The sequence below is a fragment of the Podarcis muralis genome, chromosome 10 (genome assembly GCF_964188315.1).
Source record: "Podarcis muralis chromosome 10, rPodMur119.hap1.1, whole genome shotgun sequence".
Classification (NCBI taxonomy): Eukaryota; Metazoa; Chordata; class Lepidosauria; order Squamata; family Lacertidae; genus Podarcis; species Podarcis muralis.
In genome coordinates this window covers 46,133,342-46,145,812 of record NC_135664.1, presented here as the reverse complement: position 1 = coordinate 46,145,812, position 12,471 = coordinate 46,133,342, and the positions used below count along the sequence as shown (strand labels likewise).

The 12,471-nt window shown below is 44.4% G+C and overlaps 1 long non-coding RNA gene across 1 annotated transcript; it reads left to right on the top strand.

The window, feature by feature from the left end:
• Positions 1-4,968: 4,968 nt before the first annotated feature.
• Positions 4,969-10,614, top strand: LOC144328987 (uncharacterized). The gene is made up of 3 exons (XR_013394378.1): positions 4,969-5,223; positions 5,265-10,369; positions 10,411-10,614. It is a non-coding gene; the product is annotated as an uncharacterized LOC144328987 (long non-coding RNA).
• The last annotated feature ends 1,857 nt before the right edge of the window (positions 10,615-12,471 follow it).

Sequence of the window (12,471 nt, the reverse complement as noted above, 5' to 3'; positions counted from 1 at the left end):
TGCTGTTCTATAATAAAAGGTTGTGATACAAGCATACAAGTTACACTTAGAATCAGAGAATCATAGAGTTGAAAAGGACCCTGAGGGTCATCTAGTTCCACCCCCTCCACTGCAGGAATATCAAGTACAGTGGTACCTCGCAAGACAAATGCCTCACAAGACAAAAAACTCGCTAGACGAAAGGGTTTTTTGTTTTTTGAGCTGCTTCGCAATACGATTTTCCCTATGGGCTTGCTTCGCAAGATGGAAACATCTTGCAAGTTTGTTTCCTTTTTCTTAACACTGTTAATACAGTTGCGACTTGACTTCGAGGAGCAACTCATAGAACGCGGTGTGGTAGCCTTTTTTGAGGTTTTTGGAGGTTTTTCAAAACTTTCCCGACACCGTGCTTCGCAAGACGACAAAACTCGCGGAACGAATTAATTTCGTCTTGCGAGGCACCACTGTAAAACATCCATGGCTGGTGGCCATCCAATATATTTGTAACCATATATACAAAAAACTAGAGGAACATGCAGATACACAGAGGTGCTTGATAAGGTTTGGTTCTAAGGGACTTTCAAGTTAAAACTTGGGAATTTCAGTAGTGGGCATCAAGCTATATTTATGAATATGCATACCGAGATTGGTGTTATTTAGTACATAAGAATATCAAGTCCAGAAGGAAAATGGTTTTAGGTTCACTGCAGGCTGATTAATCAAGAAGGGACAAAAGCCTGTCTTTCCTACACTTCCTGTTCTTCAGGTGCCTGCTCTGTGCAGCACTTTCTTCCCCTACCCACTGGCAATGGCCCGGTTCCAAGGCCTTTGACTGTCTCCATCTTCAGCCTGATAGGTTGCATGCAATTTTACTGGTTGTTCCTGTAAGTCACAGTGAACTATGAATCATCCACTGAGCAGAGATTTAAATGGTCTTAATTTTCCTTGAACACTTGCATATCTGATCTTAAATTCAACCCTGAAAAACAAATTTACATATTCATTCTGTCACAATGTTAGAAAGCAGTGCTAAACATACGCGCTGCATGAATTGAATAATGAAAATAGGTTGCAAATACAATACAAATGAACTCTTATGAATGGAACTTGGATAAGGAAAGAGAAGAGGGGGGAAATAAAAACACGTAGAGCTACTAAGTGACACAACCTGTCATACCGGTTGCTTTGTACAAAGAGATTATCTGTCATTGATTCACATGCCGGAGTTGTGGAGTGTTACTGTCTTGCCCTTTTTTATTTTCTTCCCTTCTATTCCCCAAATTACAATTTGAGATGAACAACTGGGTGTGAATGAAAATTAAGCATTTAAAAAACAAACAGTAAAGTAACAGTATTCACTCACGTTTATATGCTGCTTTTTATTATTAGTTCACAAAGTGGTGTACAATATAAAATTCCAATATAAAAATTAATAAACATGGCATGGATAACCAATTAAAATCAATACAAGCAGCAGAGGATTGTCTTAGGATTGCCCATTGGTCCAGCGCAGCGCTGGCCACACTGACTGGCAGTGTCTCTCCTGAGTTTCAGATAGAACATTCCCAGCCCTACCAGAAGATGCTAGGGACTGTAGCTGGGACTTTCTCCATGCTAGGTAGGTGCCCTTATCACTGAGCTATGGAAAACCAGTCAGCATAAGACAGCATTTTTTACCAAATAGGCCTCGAAAGCTAGAAAAAGGAAGAAAACTTGCTTCCCAAAGGAAACTGATGAGGGGTGACGGTATTCTTGGGGCAACTATTTATTAGTTCTTGTTCCGAGTGGATACTAATCTGGCATTCAGAAAGAATACACTGAATAGGCCCTCTCTTGTAAATCGCAGGAGCAGCTGAAGAATAAATTCCTGAGCCATTTTCAGTCCCTGACCATGTAGAGCTTTAAAGGTCAGAAATCACACTTTTGAGTTGAACTGTTTTTTAGTCAATTCAGTTATGGTACAAATTGACAGAATATGTTCCTGCTGACTTCTTCCAGTCAAAAAAGTGTAGGCTGACAGTATTTTAAGGTAAAAGAAGTCTACATGCTTCAAGGGTGGTCACACAGAGTGCATCAGTTAATCTGGATGTCACCAAGGTATGAATTACAGTGGCTACATCCTCACGTTGCAATAGTGAGCATATGTAATGAACCAAACAAATATTAAGGCAACAAATGCCACAGCTATTTGGGGCTGTATAAGCAACACTGCCCAGAAGTGCCCCAAAACGTATTCTTCTGGAAGAGTACAATCCTACCCAAACAAGATATTCTCCAGCTAACCTGTACTGGGGTTTCTTGTCTAACAGCATAATCTGGACTGACTTTACGTTTATTTCAGACCATCTGTTCCTTCAATGATTCCAGACACCTGTTCAGAGGTGTCACTGCTTCAGCCAGATCTATGAAAAGGCGAAATAGAGCTGGGTATCATGGCAAGTACTGATGACGATGTACTCCATATTTCCAGATTCCTTGTTGGACTGAAGATGGCAGTTATATGGGCCATTCAAACATAATGTCAAACCATGCTCTTACAATACAAAACAAGAAGGGTTCTGAACTTCAGGCTTGTTTATGCCATGTTTCTCACTTCTCTTGTACACAACAGTTAGTAACTTCTGATCCTTTGTAGCAAGCCATAGTTTGCCTAGGGTTAGACAGACAAAAGCCAGCTACAGTGGTACCTTGGTTTAAGAACAGCCCTGTTTACGAACAATTCGGTTTACAAACTCCGCAAAACCAGAAGCAGTGGCCGGTTTGCAAACTTTACCTCGGTCTAGGGTCTAGGAATGGATGCCGAATGGTGGAAGGGCACCAGTGGTGGGAGGTCTCATTAGGGAAAGCACACTTTGGTTTAAGAATGGTTTCGGTTTAAGAACGGACTTCCGGAACCGATTAAGTTCGTAAACTGAGGTACCACTGTATTTTGATTGCTGGGGAGAGACAAATAAGCTGGATGCTATCACGGCTTACTGTTGTAAGTGTTTGCCTTTGACCCCCAGAAAACACTCCTATCCAGAGTTAAAGGGGGAGCATAAAGGATCTGGTGGAAGTCTACTTGATAACTTTTGGCATGACTAGGCTACCCAGACTGGCACATGGTAGAAGGGACTGAAAGGTCTTTAGCCCATTTCTATTACACAAACCTCCTTGGTTGCTAAGATCAGCAGAGGGGGCTCTCTTGGTAGTTCTGCCACCCTCAAAAGTGTAGGGAATGGCAATTCAGGAGAGGGATTTCTCAGTGGAACTCCCTTTCCACAGAGGTGCTTCTAGCATCTTTAGTTGCTTCAATTATTTTATCATTGTATTTTATCCATTTCCGTGATTGTATATTCTGTTGTTCTAACTCAGCCTGGGACCTTTTGGTGTTGGTACAGTTGCCAAGAATTTCAAACCACAGTTATTCAGAGCAGTCTTTAGAAGCAAAAAGAAAACAGTCTCTTTTGGCACCCTCTACTAAAAATATTCCTGTTGTCTAAGCTCATATGGGGCAGAGCCTTCTTCAGTAGATTGGTGAAATGTCACTAATGCTGCAGTCCTGTATAATAATAACAATATTAATAATAATAATACCCCACCCAACTGGCTTGATTGCCCCAGCCACTCTGGGCTACTTCCAGCAGAATATAAAAACATAATAAAGTGTCACTGATTAAAAACTTCCCAATATAGGGCTGCCTTCAGATGTTTTCTAAAAGTTGTGTAGTTCTTTATTTCCTTGACATCTGATGGGAGGGCATTCCACAGGGAAGGCTCCACCACCAAGAAGGCCCTCTGTCTGGTTCCCTGTAACCACTTCTCACAATGAGGGAACCGCCAGAAGACCCTCAGAGGTGGACCTCAGTGTACGGGCTGAATTATGGGGAAGTAGGTACCATTAAACGGAATGGGACAACTTTTGAGTAAACATGCATAGGATTGTGTTGTTAAGGGAATAGATATACATAGAATAGAAGGACTTACTTTGTTTGCTTTTTGTTCTACATGCAATGCTAAAATGTCCAAACAATGCAAGAAATGTCTGCATGTGTATCACAGTATTATGTAGATCACAACTGAATACATAATCCATTTGAATTACTGATGTTGTTGCGGTCCTCAGCTCCCTAGTTCCGAATACAAACCTTGACAATTCATAGTGCTTGCCTCCAGTCTCAGGTGAGTGTTACAGCCCCATAGTTTTTGTCCAGCTTGGATTGTAATCTGACCCAGAGAAGAATTTATAACTGCCTCCTCCCCAGCTGCTGCAGTGGCAGCAGGGAGAATCTCATGAGAATTCAGACCCCCTAGCACTCCCACTGATGTAACTGAAAGTGCAACAGGTTTTTAAAACATTTGGAATTGGGCTTGAAACAACTGAGCTATTATCTGACTTTTAAGAAAAATAGCTCAGTTACCTGAATCAAGTTAGAAAATTAGCCCAGGGAGTTTGCCTCTCACTAATTCAAATGAAAGCAAGATCCAGTCAGCCAGAATATAAAACATTCTTATCTAGTGGTCTCTAGGTGTTTAATAGGTATAGCAAGATCAATAATGCAAATGAACATGTAATGAGAAACAATTATTTTCTGTGGTAAGCTACTCCCACAATTCATTCAGACCACATTCCAAAGTGCAAGATTTGCTAATTCCAATTTGGCATATTTGTATTGGTGTTAAAGTTCTTACCAATTGTCCACAATCTCAAAAGCTCAAAGTACTCAAAAGCATGCTGCCTCTGACAGTGGGGGTCAAACATAGTCATCGTGGCCAGCAGCCACTCAGAGCGTTAACTGCCATGGATTTATCTATTCCTCTTTTAAAGCCATCCAAATCGGTGGTCATCACTACCACTTGTGCGATCAAATGCCAGAGTTTAACTATGTGCTGTGTGAAGAAGTACTTTATTGTTTCTGTCTTGAATTTTCCAACATTCAATTTCAGTAGATGGTCCTGCAGTCTGTATTCTTAGGGTGAATACAGATGACCAGATGTGGGGAAGGTTGTTGAAGGAAGGGACGGTTTAGCTCTGTCGCAATATAGATTGCAATATAGATTGCCTGAGCAGCTTTGGCTTTAGATTCCAATAAAGATTGCTTGAGCAGGTTTGGCTTGTGACACTGGTCAAGTAAAGAATAAGAGAAGCCACGTAGGCCCAAAAGACAGGGAAATGGGTGAGGAACGTGCTTAACGTGATTATCCTCCTAAGGTGTACCTATAGGTTGGCAATTGGTGATTGGTGGAAGGAAGGTGTACCTATAGGTTGGCAATTGGTGGTTGGTGGAAGGAAGGTGTACCTATAGGTTGGCAATTGGTGATTGGTGGAAGGAAGGTGTACCTATAGGTTGGCAATTGGTGATTGGTGGAGAAATGTGTACCTACAGTATAAGAATGCCTGCCAAATGCCATGTATTTACAGCCAGTTTTCAGGAGCTATCCTGCTGGTTGTCTCTGTGTACAGATTATCTCTGTGCACAGATTTCAATAAACTCTTTTTCTCCAAAGAAGATTTTGCTTTCCTGGTACTTTTGTTCCCTCCAAGGTCCGGGGATGGCGAGGCTGATGGATCCCTAGGTAAATAAGGCTTCATTTCTTTGGGGGCTCGTCCAGGATAAGCCTCCCCCACCCCCAATACGGACCGGAGGGCCAGGCTCAACCAAGGTGAACAGCTCAGCAGCGTTTTGCAGGCTCCCGTGCGCACCCCACCTGTTTCGTGGGGGGGAGCCAGCCACACTGTTCTGGAGTGGAGACATCTAGTTGAGGGAGAACAAGAGGATGGCGCCGAGGGGACAGGTCCGCAGCGGAAGCAAGGTAAGCCCAAGGGAAAGGGCGAGGCCTGATCAGCCTCACCTGGCCGTGGCAATAAAGGTGCCGCCAGGAAAAGGGAACTGGCCGTGGTAGAAGTGTGCCAGTAAGGTTAAATAAAAGGGAAACAGAGGAGAAATTATATTGCTGTGATTTGTATGTTGTATGTTGCATGTCAGATACTCCGGTGATTGAATTGTCAAGTGTGGGCCGGGGTATTAGTGCCCCTTGGCTGGGCGATTGCAGGGTTGTGCATTAGAGTGCCACCAGCAAAAGTTTGGAACAGAAGAGGGAGGGATATATATATATTGTGATTTTTGGTGTATTCTGTGTGGTGTGTGTACCGGATACTCCAGTGTTTGTCTTGATGTGTGAAGGTCGGGGCTTAGCGTTCCCCTTGGGCGATTGCAGGGTTGTGCATTTTCTGGCAGGTCTGTTGTGTGTGAAGTGTGAGAGAATTTTTACTGTGAATAGGAGCGGGGTATCTGGAAGAAATGGGTTCTGGCCAAAGTAAAAGCACCCCTTTGGAAGGCTTTTGGGGATTCAAGCTGATGAGGGGAGGATGAGGACATTGTGTGAATTAGATTGGCCCACCCAAAAGAATAAATTGGCCGTCCACCAGGACCCTTGATTTGCAACTCATTAATCTATTAGATCAGAACATTTTGAATGTCCATTCTGATCAAATCCCCTACATTTCCACATGGAAGACCAATGTGGAACAGAACCCCCCCCCCCCCTGGCTGAAGTCATGCTGCCAAAAAGTCTCAGGCAGCCGTATCTGCTCAGTCAGGAAGACAGGAGGACAACCCCCCAGTCCTCCAGGATTTAGAGAGGGAAGAAGATAAAGTTTTAATGCCCCCACTGCCTTATGCCCCGGCAACAGCCCTGGCACCACCCCCGCCACAGGGAGCAGATGGCCCAGCCCCAATCCTGTGGACAATGCATTGTTAAACCTGGGCGAAGATGGAGAAAGGGAGGAAAGAGAAGAGGATGATGAGGATGAGGCATTTGTAGGAAGATTGATTAAGTTGACAAGTGATGGAAAGATATGAACAGAGGAACAGGCAGAACGTTTGAGAAAGTATGTGGAACCTTATGCAGAAGAAGTGGACGTCAGTCCCCATTTGTTAAAAGCAGCAGGATGCATAGGGGAACAGAGAAGAATGTGGCAGAAAGAGTGGGGAAGGCAGTGAAAAGAGTGACCCTCCATAGGGCACATGAAGCACAGGAAAAGGGCGCGGCCAGAGTGATGCCTCTCCATAGAGTATATGACCCTCCGGCCCCCGCGGGACCTGATGGGGTGGTGCCCAATAGAACTTATACAGTTCAACATGTCCCCTTCTCTAGTGCAGATGTTTGTAATTGGAAGAACCAAAACCCTTCATTTGAAGAAAACCCTGCCAAAATCATTAAGCTGTTTGAGGGAATTTTTTAAACATACAACCCCACTTTTTATGATGTGCAATATTTGATGGATGCCCTGCTAGCTACAGAGGAGGATAGGCGAATTCATGCTGAAGCCCGAGCACACATGAGAGTGCAAGGGACAGAGGAGGCCCCTGGAGCCTACTTAAAGAGGCTGAAGGAAGCCTACCGCCAGTATACCCCTGTGGACCCAGATGAGGCTGCCAACGCCCCAATTCTCAAAGTGGCCTTTGTAGCCCAGGCAGCGCCCGATAAAATTTAAAAAAAAAAAAAAATTGAAGGTTTTTATGGGCCACACCCTTGAATGGATGCTGGAACTAGCCCAGACCACTTATAATCAGAGGGAGGAAGAGGCCCAGAGAAAAAAAAAGAAGGAGAAGTACCAGGCAGAGAAGTTGATGGCCCTGAAGACGGGAGGTCCACCGTTGGGAGAAACCGCCCGGGGAGGAGGGCGAGGCCGCTTAGGAAAGAGTCAGTGTGCCATCTGCCGAACGGCACGTATTTCCTCTCCTAGGCTAAAATGAGGAAATGTCAGATGCTACTACTACATCCGCGTTAGAAATTCCAAGTCACCACAGCCCTCAACCCAGCTGCCCTATTACCGGTAGGAGAAGGTGAGGAGCCTACGCATGACTGCATTGAAGTAATGGATGAGGTGTACTCTAGCAGACCTGACCTTAAAGATGAAGCAGACCCCCAGTGGCCGTCACGGTTTGTGGATGGAAGCAGCTTTGTTGAGGCTGGACACCGGAAGGCAGGTTACGCAGTGGTAGCCCTGGAAGACCAGGTGATCGAGGCAAAGCCACTCCCACCTGGAACATCAGCACAATTGGCAGAAATAACAGCGCTCACCAGAGCCCTAAACCTGGCAAAGGGGCAGAAGCTGACAATGGACCAGCCTTTGTTCACTCAGTGTTGCAGGAGTTGGCTAAGGCACTATAACTGAAAGTTGCATACAGCATACAGACCCTAGAATCAGCCATCCAAGCTGACACAGGAAACTGGGTCTAATTGGGTGACAATGTTACCCCTGGCATTACTCAGGGTCCATAGTCTCCCATTAAGGTGTTTGGGAGACCAGTCCCATATGTTAGAATGTTAACTCCATATGCTAGCCAAGATATGCAATTGAATAATTAAGTCCAGATATTCTTCCGAGTTTTCTGTCTCAACAGGTGGACCCAGGCTCGCAACCCCTGTGTGTTGGCTGCATCAGTTCGAGCCAGGTGATGAAGTGTGGGTAAAAGATTGGGCACGGATGCCGCTACAACCGTGCTGGAAGGGACCTTATACCGTCCTGCTCTCCACACCCACGGCCGTGAAAGTTGCCGGCATTACCCCTTGGGTCCACCATACTCAGTGAAGAAAGCCATTTCAGACTGGACAGTTACACCAGATCCAGAGAACTCCCTTCGGCTGACTATCTCCAGATGCCTGGCAGACGACCGCTCTGCTGATATCACACCGGAAGCTGATATCTCAACGCACAGCTGAAGAATTGGATGGGAGGGGCGCCCGCGGGCAGCGTCCCCTACGTGAAAACCCGTGCCGGGACTAATCCAGGAAGTCCACCAGGTTCTACTTTCATAAGGACTTTCTCTTTTCTTTTTTCTGTTATATTCTGTATTGATTTGCTCTATGTCCCACAGCCCTGACCCCACCGAGCCATACCGCCCTTACTGGCCTGCTGACCTCTGCTATGACTGGTTTGTCTTGCCGGTGGTAAGAGATGGCGTGCTCATTGGCTATTGGAAACAGGGGTTTGATGAGGTTACCATAATTGAAACATCCCGCTTCCCCGTTGTGGCTCCTCTTCCACACCACTATCCAGCACGCGTGGGTAGTGCTCCTACGGGAAGTTGCAGAGACGGTCGAATTCTATCAAGTTCTGGACTGCTCTTGCTGTTGGGGGGAAGTAACCAACTGTCATTCGGGGGGGTAGAGCACTGTACCAACCTCATTTGATAGACCAGGTCCTACTCTTAATCCAGGCAATAGATGGGACAGAACCTATCTTAATGCAAGTATTACAGGAGTGGGAGCCTTAACCAGGTGTGCATTGAAATTGCTGAACAAGTGCCAGTAAATTCTGCAGCACCACCTCTGACAATCGTGGTGGCTCGAGCCTCCCAAAATAAGAATTGCCACCCCAGGATTTCAGCCTCCATATGCCCTGGTCAGTAGGGAGGCAGCACGAGAGTTCAATCCACCCAACAGGGTTAGTAGAAAAGTTGACCCACATAGTGGGAGCATCAGCTCACCGGTGGGCTCTCATCCTTGAGGCTCAACAGGTAATCGGGCACAAATATCAGTGGGCTCTTCAACAATGAGCACACCCCCTGAATATTGCTGGGAGGAACCATGGAGTGATTGGGGTTGGTGGATGGGAGTTATTTCAACTGCCCTTGCCACATGGATGTGTCTCTTTTTCTGCTGGCATGAGCGTCATAGGCTCTGCGGGAGACGACGGCCCGATCCTTCTATCCCCTTGATGATCCTCCTAGTGTTCCTCGTTCTCCTAGTTGCAGGAGACAAGGAAGGTGCTGCACCTGGTGAACATGGTCAGATGGAGACTAGGTTATTGAGTAAAATATCAGCATTTCGGCCACAATTGACCACATGGAAACAATGATAGCTGAAAACCCGCTAAAAATTACAGAAGGTGATCCATGATCCATGGAATTGGTTATATTATTGGCTCCCCGATGGTGGTTGAATCAGGCATATTATGGTATTGACAGTACACTTATAATCCTTTTGCTTTTCTGCTTCTGTATTCCCTGCTTGGTGCAATGCTTGAAAAATATGGTGCACAAAACAATGTCGCGCATGATGGGTCCCCGAGTGATAGCTTTGAGGCGTGAATACCAGCCTATTGCCTTGGACGAGCCAGAAGGCTGTCCAAAAGAAGAGGAGGGAATGAAGGAAGGGACGGTTTAGCTCTGTCGCAATATAGATTGCAATATAGATTGCCTGAGCAGCTTTGGCTTTAGATTCCAATAAAGATTGCTTGAGCAGGTTTGGCTTGTGACACTGGTCAAGTAAAGAATAAGAGAAGCCACGTAGGCCCAAAAGACAGGGAAATGGGTGAGGAACGTGCTTAACGTGATTATCCTCCTAAGGTGTACCTATAGGTTGGCAATTGGTGATTGGTGGAAGGAAGGTGTACCTATAGGTTGGCAATTGGTGGTTGGTGGAAGGAAGGTGTACCTATAGGTTGGCAATTGGTGATTGGTGGAAGGAAGGTGTACCTATAGGTTGGCAATTGGTGATTGGTGGAGAAATGTGTACCTACAGTATAAGAATGCCTGCCAAATGCCATGTATTTACAGCCAGTTTTCAGGAGCTATCCTGCTGGTTGTCTCTGTGTACAGATTATCTCTGTGCACAGATTTCAATAAACTCTTTTTCTCCAAAGAAGATTTTGCTTTCCTGGTACTTTTGTTCCCTCCAAGGTCCGGGGATGGCGAGGCTGATGGATCCCTAGGTAAATAAGGCTTCAGTTGTTTGTATTTTAAATGTGTACAGAAATGTGTACAGAAATGCAGCAAATCATTCCATGATTTCTGTTGCTCCATTCCACGTTACAGACTCTCTTTTTTTTACCACAAACTGAATATCTTCATTCTGCCTATCCCTCCATGCACTGCTGCAGAGTTTTACCACTTTCCGGGTGTTTCTTTACAAAAGGAGATTATTTCTTCTGCTCCTACAGGCTTAAAAGCTAACATGCTCACAATGATGCTATATGCATTGGTTTCCAAATATGCATGTAATGTTTAATAATAGCATGCCTTTGTTTATTTTTTAATGAACTCTCCCTAGCTCACATATAAATATCCTTTGCAGAAAAAGGATTGAAGGGAGGGAGGGACAGAGAAAAGCAGAGAAAGCAAGCCATTCCTTAACTTAGGTCACAACCACACGATACATTTGAAGCACTCATAGCTGTCATGGAGAATCTTGGGAACTGTAGTTTCTTAAGAGTGCTGGGAAATTAAGATTCTAGCCTATTTACAATGGCATCTGGCAATTAATGTATTTTTGTAGGATCTATCCCTTCTGTGTTAATCTATACTGTATTGTACTGCTTTTGAATAGAATTGTTTTGTTTTTATAATTGTATGTGAGCTGTTTTTACTTATCTGTTTTTAATTGTACAATTGTCTTGCTATAACCCAACCTGGGACGTTACAAGGGCAGGTAAGAAACATAACAAATTAAACTATCAATTGAGGAAATATCTACCATATTCAATGTTAGCAGGAAGCCAGGAATAGCAGGAAGTCTCACCACAAAGTAAAGACACCACTCTTTGCCACACAAGAATCAATGACTGTAAAATATTGTTTTGTAGTACTATAATGCAGATAACTAAGCAACCATGGGCTAGGATACTCAGCTTACTGCAGTGGTGGGTTTTCAGTACTGGCTGTGCCATGTTAGAAAGAATCAGGTCCTTTAAAAGGCTCTTAATGACAGTGGGTCTGGGAGTCATTATTTTTTTCATCTACATAAGGTGGTCCAGCCAATGCTCTATTTTTGTTTTAATTTGGTTTTGGTAACTTAGTTATATTGGGGAATGTAAAAACAGAACACTGTCCTTTTTCCCTTTCAAATTAGGAATAGTTCTCAGCTACTCAGTTCACTGTTTGGAGGGTGAGGGTTGCTTCCATAGTAGGTTTATCAACACTGGAGCAAAATATGAATTTCCACCTGCCTGTCTCCCCAATAATGTAGGCCTGTTCATATGGCATCCTTCCCATCACTGTGTTGCCCTGGACCTTTTCACCTTTAAATGTGAGGTGGAAAGTGGAAAGGTGGAAATTATTGGAAAGTGTGAAACTGCCAGATGAAAACCCCCACATTTAAAAGAAGGTAAGGTCCAGGCCAATAGTGGGAAAAGGACAAGCAGGCGCAAATCGATATTTTGCTCTGATGTGGACAAGCCCAGTAGTTCTTTAAGAGCAAAATTTGCAAAGCGTGCATTGAAAATTATTTTCTGGACAGGCTGCATGTAATCATCTACTTCTGTGTACAAGTGACTTGATATAGGTAGTGTCTAGAAACCTATTTTAATGCCATCTAACAAATGATAGATATGTAATCTTTTATCGGACTCTTATCGGACTGCACTACTCTATGTATACAAGCCCTAGATTGTGACGCTTTTCTCCCTCTCAGAAAGGCTGGGGAATTTTGCTCTTGAGCTCTAGAAGGCCAGAATTAAATGAATGCGAGCTTGCCTTCTATTTATTTCCAGGTTAATCTCTTCTT